Source organism: Acipenser ruthenus, chromosome 16, assembly GCF_902713425.1.
Source record: "Acipenser ruthenus chromosome 16, fAciRut3.2 maternal haplotype, whole genome shotgun sequence".
NCBI lineage: Eukaryota > Metazoa > Chordata > Actinopteri > Acipenseriformes > Acipenseridae > Acipenser > Acipenser ruthenus.
The window spans coordinates 17,673,245-17,686,803 of NC_081204.1; the positions used below are offsets into that span (position 1 = coordinate 17,673,245).

The following is a 13,559-nucleotide window of genomic DNA, read 5'->3' on the forward strand; positions in this document are numbered from 1 at the left end:
TAAAACAGAGGTCAGAGAGCCATTGGCAAACTCAGACCACAACATGGTCTAATTTGAAGTGATTTTTAAAACCCCAAAAGAAATGACTAAAGCTAAGGTTTACAATTTTAGAAAAGCAAACTATGAAGGTATGAAACAGAGACTAACAGAAGTAGATTGGCGTAAAATAGAGAAAACATCCACAGAAAAAGGATGGCTGTTTTTTAAAAATGTAGTACTAGAGGCGCAAAACAATTACATCCCAAAACAAAATGGCCAAAATGGTTTAATAGATCAATTAAAAAGAATATTCAGCAAAACAAGGCACTTTACAGAGCGTTTAAAAGGGACCAAAAACAAAGTACACAGAAAGAGTACTTGGAACTGCAAACACAAGTCAAAAAGGAAGTTAGAAAGGCCAAGAGAGAGATAGAAATCAATATTCATAAGGGGGCTAAAACCAATTCCAAAATATTTTTCCAATATTATAACAGCAAGAGAACATTCAAAGAGGAGGTTAAATTTCTAAGAGATACAAATGGCAAAATCATAGACGAAAATAAAAATAGCAAATATATTAAGTGATTACTTTTCACAGGTTTTTACAGAGGAGGACACAGACAACATGTCCCACATGTCGACCTGTTCCTATCCAGTTTTAAATAACTTTAGCATAACAGAGGCAGAAGTGTTGAAGGGACTAGGAGCTCTTAAAATAAACAAATCCCCTGGGCCGGATGAGATCCTCCCAATAGTACTCAAAAAAATGAAAGATGTTATTTACAAACCGCTAACCAAGATCTTGCAACAGTCTCTTGACACAGGGGTTGTACTGACAGACTGGAAAATTGCAAACGTAATACCGATCCACAAAAAGGGAGACAAAACCGAACCAGGTAACTGGAGACCAATAAGATTGACTTCTATTATATGTAGACTTTTGGAAAGTATAATAAGATCCAAAATGGAAAATTACCTATATGGTAACAATATCCTGGGAGACAGTCAGCATGGTTTTAGGAAAGGGAGATCGTGTCTAACTAACCTGCTTGATTTTTTTGAGGATGCAACATCGACAATGGATAATTGCAAAGCATACAACATGGTTTATTTAGATTTCCAGAAAGCTTTTGACAATGTCCCGCATAAAAGATTAATTCTCAAACTGAACGCAGTAGGGATTCAAGGAAATGCATGCACATGGATTAGGGACTGGTTAACATGTAGAAAACAGAAAGTACTGATTAGAGGAGAAACCTCCAAATGGAGCGAGGTAACCAGTGGTGTACCACAGGGATCAGTATTTGGTCCTCTGCTATTCCTAATCTACGTTAATGATTTAGATTCCGGTACAGCAAGCAAACTTGTTAAATTTGCAGACGACACAAAAATAGGAGGAGTGGCAAACGCTGTTGCAGCAGGAAAGGTCATTCAAAATGATCGACAGCATTCAGAACTGGGCAGACACATGGCAAATGACATTTAATAGATACAAGTTTAAAGTACTACACGCAGGCAATAAAAATGTGCATTATAAATATCATATGGGAGATACTGAAATTGAAGAAGGGATCTATGAAAAAAGACCTAGGAGTTTATATTGACTCAGAAATGTCTTCATCTAGACAATGTGGGGAAGCTATAAAAATGGCCAACAAGATGCTGGGATATATTGTGAGAAGTGTTGAATTTAAATCAAGGGAAGTAATGTTAAAACTTTGAAATGCATTAGTAAGACCTCATCTAGAATATTGTGTTCCGTTCTGGTCACCTCGTTACAAAAAGGATATTGCTGCTCTCGAAAGAGTGCAAAGAAGAGCAACCAGAATTATCCCGGGTTTAAAAGGCATGCTGTATGCAGACAGGCTAAAAGAATTAAATTTATTCAGTCTTGAACAAAGAAGACTATGCGGTGATCTGATTCAAGCATTCAAAATCCTAAAAGGTATAGACAATGTCGACCAAGGAGACTTTTTTGACCTGAAAAAAGAAACAAGGACCAGGGGTCACAAATGGAGATTAGATGAAGGGGCATTCAGAACAGAAAATAGGAGGCACTTTTTACTCAGAGAATTGTGAGGGTCTGGAACCAACTCCCCAGTAATGTTATTGAAGCTGACACCCTGGGATCCTTCAAGAAGCTGCTTGATGAGATTCTGGGATCAATAAGCTACTAACAACCAAACGAGCAAGATGGGCTGAATGGCCTCCTCTCGTTTGTAAACTTTCTTATGTTCTTATGTGCTTAAATCAGATTCCATCCATTTCAGTGCATTATCAGACAAATAAGATCCCATCCATTTCAGTGCATTATCAGAGAGGTTACATTTAGATAACTTGGAGAGTTTTTTTTTTTTTTTACAGGTGCCAATACTTTGAAGTTGCTATTTATCTACTGTTAGGTAAAAATGTATCACCCCTAATTTGCACTGACTAATTCTGATCGACTGGAGTTCAGCTAATTAGGGTTACTTCCATTATTATTATTATTATTATTATTATTATTATTATTATTATTATTATTATTATTATTATTATTATTATTATTATTATTATTAATTTCTTTCTTTCTTTCTTTCTTTCTTAGCAGACAGCCTTCTCCAGGGCGACTTACAATTGTTGCAAGATATCACATTATTGTCACATTTATTTTAGAGCCCTATCCACTACTCCACACTGCTACCCTATTTATTGCAAATAAAATAGCCTGAAAGCATATTCAAAGTAGCCTATATAACTAACATTTGCTTTTAAAATCTGTAAGAAAATCAAAACCAGTTTTATTGCAAAACGTTCTCTCAAGAACAAACTTGTTTTTGAAGATTGTTTCCTTGTTCCATGGAGTGTGACAGTTCTAAGAAACTCAAATGTTGACATTCCCACAATGTGAGAAACAAACAAGGGGAATAAATTATAGTTTAGAGTCTATTTATTTAAAACTCCCCTGCTGAAATTGAACGAAAATAACGTGGAAATTGCGCATTAAACTTTTGCGAAATTGATATTATTCAATTCCCACCAGACAGCATGACAACATAATAGCCTTTTATTAAATAAGAAGTATCTTGAATATATTTTTTATTTCCATTATTGTTATTATTGATGTGTTTTTTTTACAGGTGCCAGTATTTTAAAGTTGCTATATCTCCTGTCAGTTAATAATGTATCACCCCTAATTTTCACAAATTCTCCCGACCAAATCAGTAGCTGTTCACTCGGTCTGATCAACTGGAGTAAACAGCTGATCAGGGTTAGGTTACTTACTTTATTGAGAGGGATGGTAGTTCCTCATATTCAGCATGTTGCCGCAGCAAAACTGAACAACTTAGAATTACTATTTCTACGAGTACCAAACATTTGAAACTTTCTTACATCAGATGTGAAAAAAAAACATAAATACCTCTTATGAGATGAGATATAAGTCGTCAAACCAAGGTAAAACTGTTATTGTCATTCTTCTTCCATCATACTTTTTAAATTGTGTAGCGACTTTTGAAAAGGCAAAGCTGAAGAACTGGACATCTACCAATCATGGCATTTTGACATGTTGGTCAACATCACAATAAACCAGGGAATGTAAGCACTTTGATATTTACATCATTTATATTAAGGAAATGATTTATGTTTTTAAAACGGCAAATATCGCACAAAAAATGAAAACAAAAAAATACTATTGTTTGAACTTGCAACACAAGGTCCTTGAAGCGCACACTGCCTTAGCCCATTGTGCCACTGTGCTGATGTTGAAATGTGTTCGATTTTTAAGATTACATCCATGCATGACTAGTTTTTGCCGAAAACCTGAAGTTTGACATTTCCCATTTCCTGTTTGAAAATATGCAGTTTCCTGTTTGTTTGACAGATACCATAGAATGGAATTGGAAACAAGAGTGGCATAACACCAAGAGAACATTCAAAGAGGAGGTTAAATGTCTAAGAGATACAAATGGCAAAATCATAGACGAAAATAAAAATAGCAAATATATTAAGTGATTACTTTTCACAGGTTTTTACAGAGGAGGACACAGACAACATGTCCCACATGTCGACCTGTTCCTATCCAGTTTTAAATAACTTTAGCATAACAGAGGCAGAAGTGTTGAAGGGACTAGGAGCTCTTAAAATAAATAAATCCCCTGGGCCGGATGAGATCCTCCCAATAGTACTCAAAAAAATGAAAGATGTTATTTACAAACCGCTAACCAAGATCTTGCAACAGTCTCTTGACACAGGGGTTGTACCGACAGACTGGAAAATTGCAAACGTAATACCGATCCACAAAAAGGGAGACAAAACCGAACCAGGTAACTGGAGACCAATAAGATTGACTTCTATTATATGTAGACTTTTGGAAAGTATAATAAGATCCAAAATGGAAAATTACCTATATGGTAACAATATCCTGGGAGACAGTCAGCATGGTTTTAGGAAAGGGAGATCGTGTCTAACTAACCTGCTTGATTTTTTTGAGGATGCAACATCGACAATGGATAATTGCAAAGCATACAACATGGTTTATTTAGATTTCCAGAAAGCTTTTGACAATGTCCCGCATAAAAGATTAATTCTCAAACTGAACGCAGTAGGGATTCAAGGAAATGCATGCACATGGATTAGGGACTGGTTAACATGTAGAAAACAGAAAGTACTGATTAGAGGAGAAACCTCCAAATGGAGCGAGGTAACCAGTGGTGTACCACAGGGATCAGTATTTGGTCCTCTGCTATTCCTAATCTACGTTAATGATTTAGATTCCGGTACAGCAAGCAAACTTGTTAAATTTGCAGACGACACAAAAATAGGAGGAGTGGCAAACGCTGTTGCAGCAGGAAAGGTCATTCAAAATGATCGACAGCATTCAGAACTGGGCAGACACATGGCAAATGACATTTAATAGATACAAGTTTAAAGTACTACACGCAGGCAATAAAAATGTGCATTATAAATATCATATGGGAGATACTGAAATTGAAGAAGGGATCTATGAAAAAAGACCTAGGAGTTTATATTGACTCAGAAATGTCTTCATCTAGACAATGTGGGGAAGCTATAAAAATGGCCAACAAGATGCTGGGATATATTGTGAGAAGTGTTGAATTTAAATCAAGGGAAGTAATGTTAAAACTTTGAAATGCATTAGTAAGACCTCATCTAGAATATTGTGTTCCGTTCTGGTCACCTCGTTACAAAAAGGATATTGCTGCTCTCGAAAGAGTGCAAAGAAGAGCAACCAGAATTATCCCGGGTTTAAAAGGCATGTTGTATGCAGACAGGCTAAAAGAATTAAATTTATTCAGTCTTGAACAAAGAAGACTATGCGGTGATCTGATTCAAGCATTCAAAATCCTAAAAGGTATAGACAATGTCGACCAAGGAGACTTTTTTGACCTGAAAAAAGAAACAAGGACCAGGGGTCACAAATGGAGATTAGATGAAGGGGCATTCAGAACAGAAAATAGGAGGCACTTTTTACTCAGAGAATTGTGAGGGTCTGGAACCAACTCCCCAGTAATGTTATTGAAGCTGACACCCTGGGATCCTTCAAGAAGCTGCTTGATGAGATTCTGGGATCAATAAGCTACTAACAACCAGACGAGCAAGATGGGCTGAATGGCCTCCTCTCGTTTGTAAACTTTCTTATGTTCTTATGTGCTTAAATCAGATTCCATCCATTTCAGTGCATTATCAGACAAATAAGATCCCATCCATTTCAGTGCATTATCAGAGAGGTTACATTTAGATAACTTGGAGGGTTTTTTTTTTTTTTTTTTTTTTTTTTTACAGGTGCCAATACTTTGAAGTTGCTATTTATCTACTGTTAGTTAAAAATGTATCACCCGTAATTTGCACTGACTAATTCTGATCGACTGGAGTTCAGCTAATTAGGGTTACTTCCATTATTATTATTATTATTATTATTATTATTATTATTATTATTATTATTATTATTAATTTATTTCTTTCTTTCTTTCTTAGCAGACACCCTTCTCCAGGGCGACTTACAATTGTTGCAGGATATCACATTATTGTCACATTTATTTTAGAGCCCTATCCACTACTCCACACTGCTGCCCTATTTATTGCAAATAAAATAGCCTGAAAGCATATTCAAAGTAGCCTATATAACTAACATTTGCTTTTAAAATCTGTAAGAAAATCAAAACCAGTTTTATTGCAAAACGTTCTCTCAAGAACAAACTTGTTTTTGAAGATTGTTTCCTTGTTCCATGGAGTGTGACAGTTCTAAGAAACTCAAATATTGACATTCCCACAATGTGAGAAACAAACAAGGGGAATAAATTATAGTTTAGAGTCTATTTATTTAAAACTCCCCTGCTGAAATTGAACGAAAATAACGTGGAAATTGCGCATTAAACTTTTGCGAAATTGATATTATTCAGTTCCCACCAGACAGCATGACAACATAATAGCCTTTTATTAAATAAGAAGTATCTTGAATATATTTTTTATTTCCATTATTGTTATTATTGATGTGTTTTTTTTACAGGTGCCAATATTTTAAAGTTGCTATTTATCTCCTGTCAGTTACTGAACAAAGAAGACTACGCAGTGATCTGATTCAAACATTCAAAATCCTAAAAGGTATAGACAATGTCAACCAAGGGGACTTCTTTGACCTGAAAATAGAAACAAGGGGAGTTGGTTCCAGACCCTCACAATTCTCTGTGTAAAAAAGTGCCTCCTATTTTCTGTTTTGAATGCCCCTTTATCTAATCTCCATTTGTGACCCCTGGTCCTTGTTTCTTTTTTCAGGTCAAAAAAGTCCCCTGGGTCGATGTTGGAGAGTGCAGCCAGTGGCTGGTGTTGACTTGCAGGGAAGCACGTAGATCACAGAGAAGTTTGGCGCAAAACCAATTATTTTTATTTAAGAACAATAATAAACAAAAAGCTAATTGAACAAAATTTCAAACAATATGAAGAAAGAAAAAGTGGAAACCAAAAATAACTATTTATAGTCACCTAATCACAGGTACTGACTCCAATAACTGAGTCCAACCATAGAGCTGCAAAACTGCCCTCTAATCTACACAAAAGGAAGATCCTGACTGAACAAACTAACAGCCTTTATACCCTTCCAGGCCTACCCCTCCCCCAGAATAAACCATTATGCAGGTGGTTATATAAAAACAAACCAGCAAACAGTTATTAATAATAAATATCAAAGTATTGAAAAGGAAACATAAATCAATGAATATATTATTATTAATTTCTTAGCAGACGCCCTTATCCAGGGCGACTTACAATTGTTACAAGATATCACATTATTTTTACATACAATTACCCATTTATACAGTTGGGTTTTTACTGGAGCAATGTAGGTAAAGTACCTTGCTCAAGAGTACAGCAGCAGTGTCCCCCTCCGGTCAAGAGTCCAGAGCCCTAACCACTACTCCACACTGCTGCCCTATATATATATATATAACTAAACATTAATCTAACATTTGCATTAAAACTATGCTTTAAAACAAGCAGAGGGAAACAAAATCAGCTATTCCCCTTTCAATATCTTCTACAGGTACTGCCTTGACTACAGGAAGTCAGTACCCAGGGAAGTCAGTAAAAGCTTCCCTCACCAACATGGCTGTTTCCCCACTTCCTGTCAAGTTGGAGGACCACACCACCACACCCAACTCAGGTTACCTAAACCGTTGCATATCAAAAAACATGCACATTGAAATAGCTGTTGTTCATTTTACAGTTCATCTTAACAATAGTACTGCAATACATTGTTCTGGAAGTGTGCACCCTTCTAAACCAACTATGTAAAAATACTCTTGATGAACCTTTCTTTTGTTTTTCAGGACACTCCCAACCACAGGCCTCAAGTCCCCATACAACAGGTAAATGAAGTTGTTGTTTTTTTTCTTACTAGATACAAGGATCAGCAACACAATACAAAAACAATTAAAAAGCATTAACAGTAAATGCTCAGATACATACTGAGACAATGTGAGGCTCTCCTCCCTCACATATCCCCCTCCTTAAGCTTTCCCGTGTTCTACAGGGACACGAGAAAGAAAGTCTGCAGTCTGATTCAAGGCTCCTGCCCTGTACTTTACTGTATATTGAAATGGTTGCATTGCCAGGTACCAACGAGTGATACACGCACTGGAGTCTCTCATCTTCCCAAGCCACTGCAATGCTCGATGATCTGTCTCCAAAGTAAACTCACGGCCGATCAGAGGGCCCATTTGATTGCCAGGCACTCCTTCTCAACTTTCACATGCTTCAATCTTGTGATTTCCTGTCCTACTCAGTGTTCAATAGATCTGTCTCTACTGCACTGTCCCGAGCTGCCTGAGATGCATGTTAGCACGTTTCTTAGACAGCACCAGACCTGCGCCAACACCAACAACAAGAAGAGCAACAACAAGACCTATAACTATAATTGCCTGCTGGAACAGGTGCTGGTCCTGTTGGTTCAGCTGAAACCGAGACCAGCTGAATCTGACCCAACCCAATCTGGTTAGCAGCGACAACTTCACACTGGTAAATTCCCGTGACGCTTCCCCGCGCAGCAGCTCTGCATGGAACTGGCTGGTCCTGTTCATGTACTGAGGATGTTGACCGGAAAGCCACTCGCTGTTGCCGTAGTAACCGTGAACATCACAGTTTGTTTCTGTTTTTCTGCAGAACATATTGGACTTGTCATCCCAGCCTCCTCCAGCTGTGACGTTGAAGGTGCAGTTCAGGATGCAGTCCTGCCCGACAGTGCAGTTCACAGAGCTCGGGACTTTCACAAACTCACTGGCGCTGACACTGCATAAACACCCCAGCACGAGGACTGCCAGCAGCAGCACCCCGGTCCTCCTGAATTCCATGTGTGTGTGAGAGTGAGACAGTGAGAGAGTGTGAGTGTGAGAGTGAGAGAGTGAGAGTGAGAGTGAGAGTGTGAGAGAGAGTGAGAGAAACTGTTTTATTTATGTTACTTTTACAACAAGATCTTTACATCACTGTGTAGTAATTAGTATATAAGGATGACAAACAACGACAATAGGCTAATAATACTGATAATAATAATACATATACATACATTGTACAGTCAAGCCTGTATTAAGAGACCTGCACTCAAGGGACAGTCAAATAGGCCCTGAAAATCAAAAATATATATATTTGTGCGCTGTAGTGGATGTTGGGATTGCCTCTTTCAGGTGTGCGATTCCATTAGCACAACTTGAAACAGGCAGATATATTTTTGTAGGGAACGACTCGCTAACAGCTTTGATTTTGGGACGGTGTGCATGCTAACTGGGCACTCGCTTCATTTGCATAACATTTCCCAAACTGTCAGAACTGGGGTTTTTGATTTTAGGTCGGAGCACTAAAAACAGTCGAAAACCTTCGATTCCGCCAAAAACAGTCCTTTCCACCACTCATAAATTTTCTATTTGTCTCCGACACACCTTCCTGTAATTATGTCTGTCTAAAATACACTGTAAAAGACTCGAAGAAGATGGAATATGAACAAAAAGAAGTAGGCCCTGCTGGAATTGAATTCTATTCAGTTATATACTGTCATGGACTTGATTGCATAAACGCACCGCAATTAGGGAGGAGGTGCAGGTGGTGCTCATTCAACCCAGATTGACTAATTGAGAGAGAGGTGAGCAGAGTATAAAAACACCTGTAGAAAATTAAAGGGAGATGGGGATCAGTAGAGCGGAGACTGAGACTAGACGTGCGTGCCTACAGGGAGAGCGGAGCTGAGAGTACTTGAAAAACTTTGACAAGGAGTGCTGTGGAGAAGCGAAGCCGAATGAATGCAACCGAGAGTGGCTATCGGTAAAGAAAGCTTCCACTTCTAACACTGCAGACAATGTTCTCCTTGATTTCATCCAATGTTAAGGACAAGTAAATATAGTTTGTTTTAGTAAATCTGAAATGTAAACTAGAAGTTGAAATAACATGTACTTTCAGACTATAGTGTAGATTCCTTGCAAGTTATGTGCTCTGTTTCAATGCCTTACTACAGGTTCTCTTGTAAATAAATAATCCATTTCTAAAACTGATGCCGCACACCAACCTTTTTGGTAATGCTGATGGTGGTGGTGGTGATAGGGAGCAAGACGTGCGGTGCATCCAAGATGACCGAGGTCATTTGTTTCTTGGAAGTTCTTTATCATCTTCGCTGGACGAATATGGGCCCCGAAATAGTAAAATCATGATCATGGGGGAGCAAATACAGTTCAGTATCAACAATGATAAGAGGGAGATAAAGTTCCACTGTTCATTTAGGAATTTCAAAGAAAAAGAAATAGAATATTTTAGTTGAATCTTTTTAAATAGATCACTATGTTTTTTTTTTCTTTTTCCTGACTGAAATTTCACATCTAATGATCCTGCAAAGGAAAATCTCTGTAATAGATCCCACAGATGAACGTGCAGCCCTTCCAGAGAGTATAAACTTCCCCTTTGTCAGCTAAACAACAGAGATGAACATGTTGGTAGACCTGCATATTAACATCTAACCAAAATGGTCCCATGTTAAAAAAGAAAAAAAAACATATCTTTATTGGGCTGACCTGATTTTACTAACTTCTCCCTTTTGACTCATATTGCATCTTTATTTGGCTGATCCTTGTATCTAACGTGGCTGTTTTTGTACATGAGGAAATATTTTGGTCAGATATTACTTCTGTATTTTAAGACATTAAAATATATTTTTTAATACACATTACATTTTACAGCTTACCTCGGATTCTAAATGTGCATTTGAAAACAATTGTTTTGATGTGAATCCTTAATAGGTTCAAGCTTTTTAAATTAAAAGTATACAACTTTGAATGAGGTGTCCCATAACTGCACAACAGAAGAAACGTAATGCAAAGTATTATTGATGTCCAGCAGCTGGTTAACCAATCGATTTGAAAATATTTCTGTGGTAAAAACACAAAGAAAGCATGGCTGTTCCTCCTTCTGTTGTTGTTCTTGGGGCATGCATTGACTGTATAATTCAGCCCTGATAGGTGACCAATTTTGTCTAACAAGTAATGAATACTAGATATAGTTGATGTTCTGGCACAGTGGTACTCTGGCCCTCGAGATCCAATCCAGTCCAGGTTTTTACTCCAAGCAGGGTCTAATGTAGTTAATTGAACCTGTTAAGAGGCAATTAACTAATTTAGGACCTGGTTGGAATAAAGAACAGGACTGGAATAGATCTCGAGGGACAGAGTTGAGTACCACTGTTTTAGCATGTTACAAAGAGGCAAGCATTGCTTCTTTCAGGTGTGTCTTAATTATTCATTCAGAAAACATAAAAAGAACAGTTTTATCACTGTTTGATATAATCTATAGCAGATATTAAGTTGTTCTTTAGTATGTGATGTTAGTGTCCAGATCCGTTCTGAAACATAAGAATAGGGACACTCCAGCATTTAGAGCAGCTGTGGCAATACCTCAGATTGGGCCAAAAGTTGAGTTCTGTGTGAAGTCAAAGCAGTGTTACTCCAGCCTTTCTACTAACTTGGCTGGAGTTACTCTAGATCAGGGTTTCCCAATCCTGGTCCTAGGGACCCCCTGTGTCTTCTGGTTTTCATTCCAAGCTCTAAATTACTTAACCTGACCTTTAATTGAACTGATAATTTGCTTAATTAGACCTTACAATTGTTTTCAGAACTTAAACAGTTGCAGAGTTCGAGTTACTTATAAAATATTATAGCTAACATGAAATTTACAACTGTTTAAGAGCTGAAAATACATTTAAAAAAAAGTCTAATTTAGCAAATTATCAGTTCAATTAAGGCTTTAATTAAGTAATTGAGAACTCAGTTGGAATGAAACCCAGCAGACACAGTGGGTCCTCAGGACCAGAATTGGGAAACTCTGCTCTAGATGACAAACTTGAAGGAATGCAAACACCAAAAATTAAGAAAAAACCTCACTTTCTGTTTCGCCTAGGCCGGCCTTCATCTTCCTCAGGGGCATCAGATGTCTGTAAATCAGATGTCGCTTGTGCCTGAGGAAGTTTTCTTCTGGATTTCTCATAGTGTTCTGTGGAGGTCATTTTTGTTAATTTATTGCAAATAGTAGAATATTAAAAACAAAACTTGCTGTTTACTATAAGAACTAGCACATTTTAAATGTATGAGAAAAGATTATGAATATCAGTGCATTAGCTGTGTGTGTTTTTGTTTTACTGGGAGCAAACACAATTGTGAAGGTTTTTACTGCTTTTATACTTGTGTTAAATTGCATATAATTTCCTATTATATCAAAAAAAGCTACTGAGCTTCATTTTACAATTGATTATAGCTCTGCAGCTCAGCCAAGCACAGTTCGGGGAATCTTACATTGCAGTTTAAGCTTTATTAATGTAGTTAGAGTACATTTTTAAACTCACCAGTTGTATATAGAATGCGTAATTGATACTGTGCCCACTCGGCTTCTCTTCTGACGCCATTCATGACTGCCTTTTTAAAGTTTTTCCCCAGGTGTAATTTGGCAATTTACAAACTCCTTCATTTACCATCTAGGAGATTGGCACAATGTCAACCTCCTGTGAGTCAAGGAACTCAACAATATGAAACATTATACGGATTTCTGTAAACACAAATGTCTGTTTTAGACATTTCTGTATTAAAAATGATGTTAAATAGCCTGATTGCTCACTAAGATGTACAATAAACTTGTTTTCCAGATTAAAGCTTGTCATTAAAATTATTTAAATTATTTTAATTATTTTCAGTGTGACATTTTCACTTCTTCTATTTATATAGAAAAGCCTCAGAAACATTACATAGCTTCAAGAATTGGCAGATGTTTTAGCCCATTACTTTCAATCCCTGAACATCAATTGAAATTTGTTAATACATTAAATGTAAAAGAGGAACTGCAACAAAACTTTGTCTAGTGGGCATAAGAACATATTTACTTCTAACAACTGACAAAGGTGCTATTTCTATCTCATCACTAAGATTTGAAACCCTGTAGATTTCAAGAGCCACTGAGCTGAGAGGATAGGAAAATAATTCTTCAACAGTATTACATTTTTTAAAAGTAAGTTTCTGCTACGCAGTACATAATGTTCTGTACAAGACCAATGCCGTCTTGTATTTCAATGCAGTTGTCACCTGTAAATAAACAGATTGTGAAGTCCTTGCACACAACTTCTTCCTACTGCTCAGACAAAGGAAAATCAAATGGAAGTGGCCCTTTGTGTTGTTTTCTCAACTCTAATTTTGCTTGTTCTGTTTTCATATAAGAGGAGCCCATTTCTGATAATCGACGTACAATTTGCTGCAGTGGTAATTCTGGTTTTCTAATCAACTTTTTAAGCTTTCCGAGAAAACTTTCAAAAGGAAAAGCTGAGATGCTATCTAGTGGGCCAAACTGCTTCACCACTGCAGCCAAATGTACAAGGCCATGAACATTGTACACCAGCATATCTTTAACATACAGATCACCAAAGTTCTTGACAAAGAGAACCATTATGTCATGGGCATAATCTATACAATCATGTGAAAATGATGGGCTTGTAAGCAGAAATATTCCTACAAAAAACAATAAGAAATTCTTGTAAAACACATCAGGCAGTCTTCGCCACAAAACTACTAGTC

General features: G+C 37.1%; 1 long non-coding RNA gene across 1 annotated transcript; it reads left to right on the top strand.

Moving 5' to 3' along the window:
- The first annotated feature begins 7,487 nt into the window (after positions 1–7,487).
- Positions 7,488–8,742, top strand: LOC131697760 (uncharacterized). The gene is made up of 3 exons (XR_009307472.1): positions 7,488–7,636; positions 7,803–7,841; positions 8,635–8,742. It is a non-coding gene; the product is annotated as an uncharacterized LOC131697760 (long non-coding RNA).
- The last annotated feature ends 4,817 nt before the right edge of the window (positions 8,743–13,559 follow it).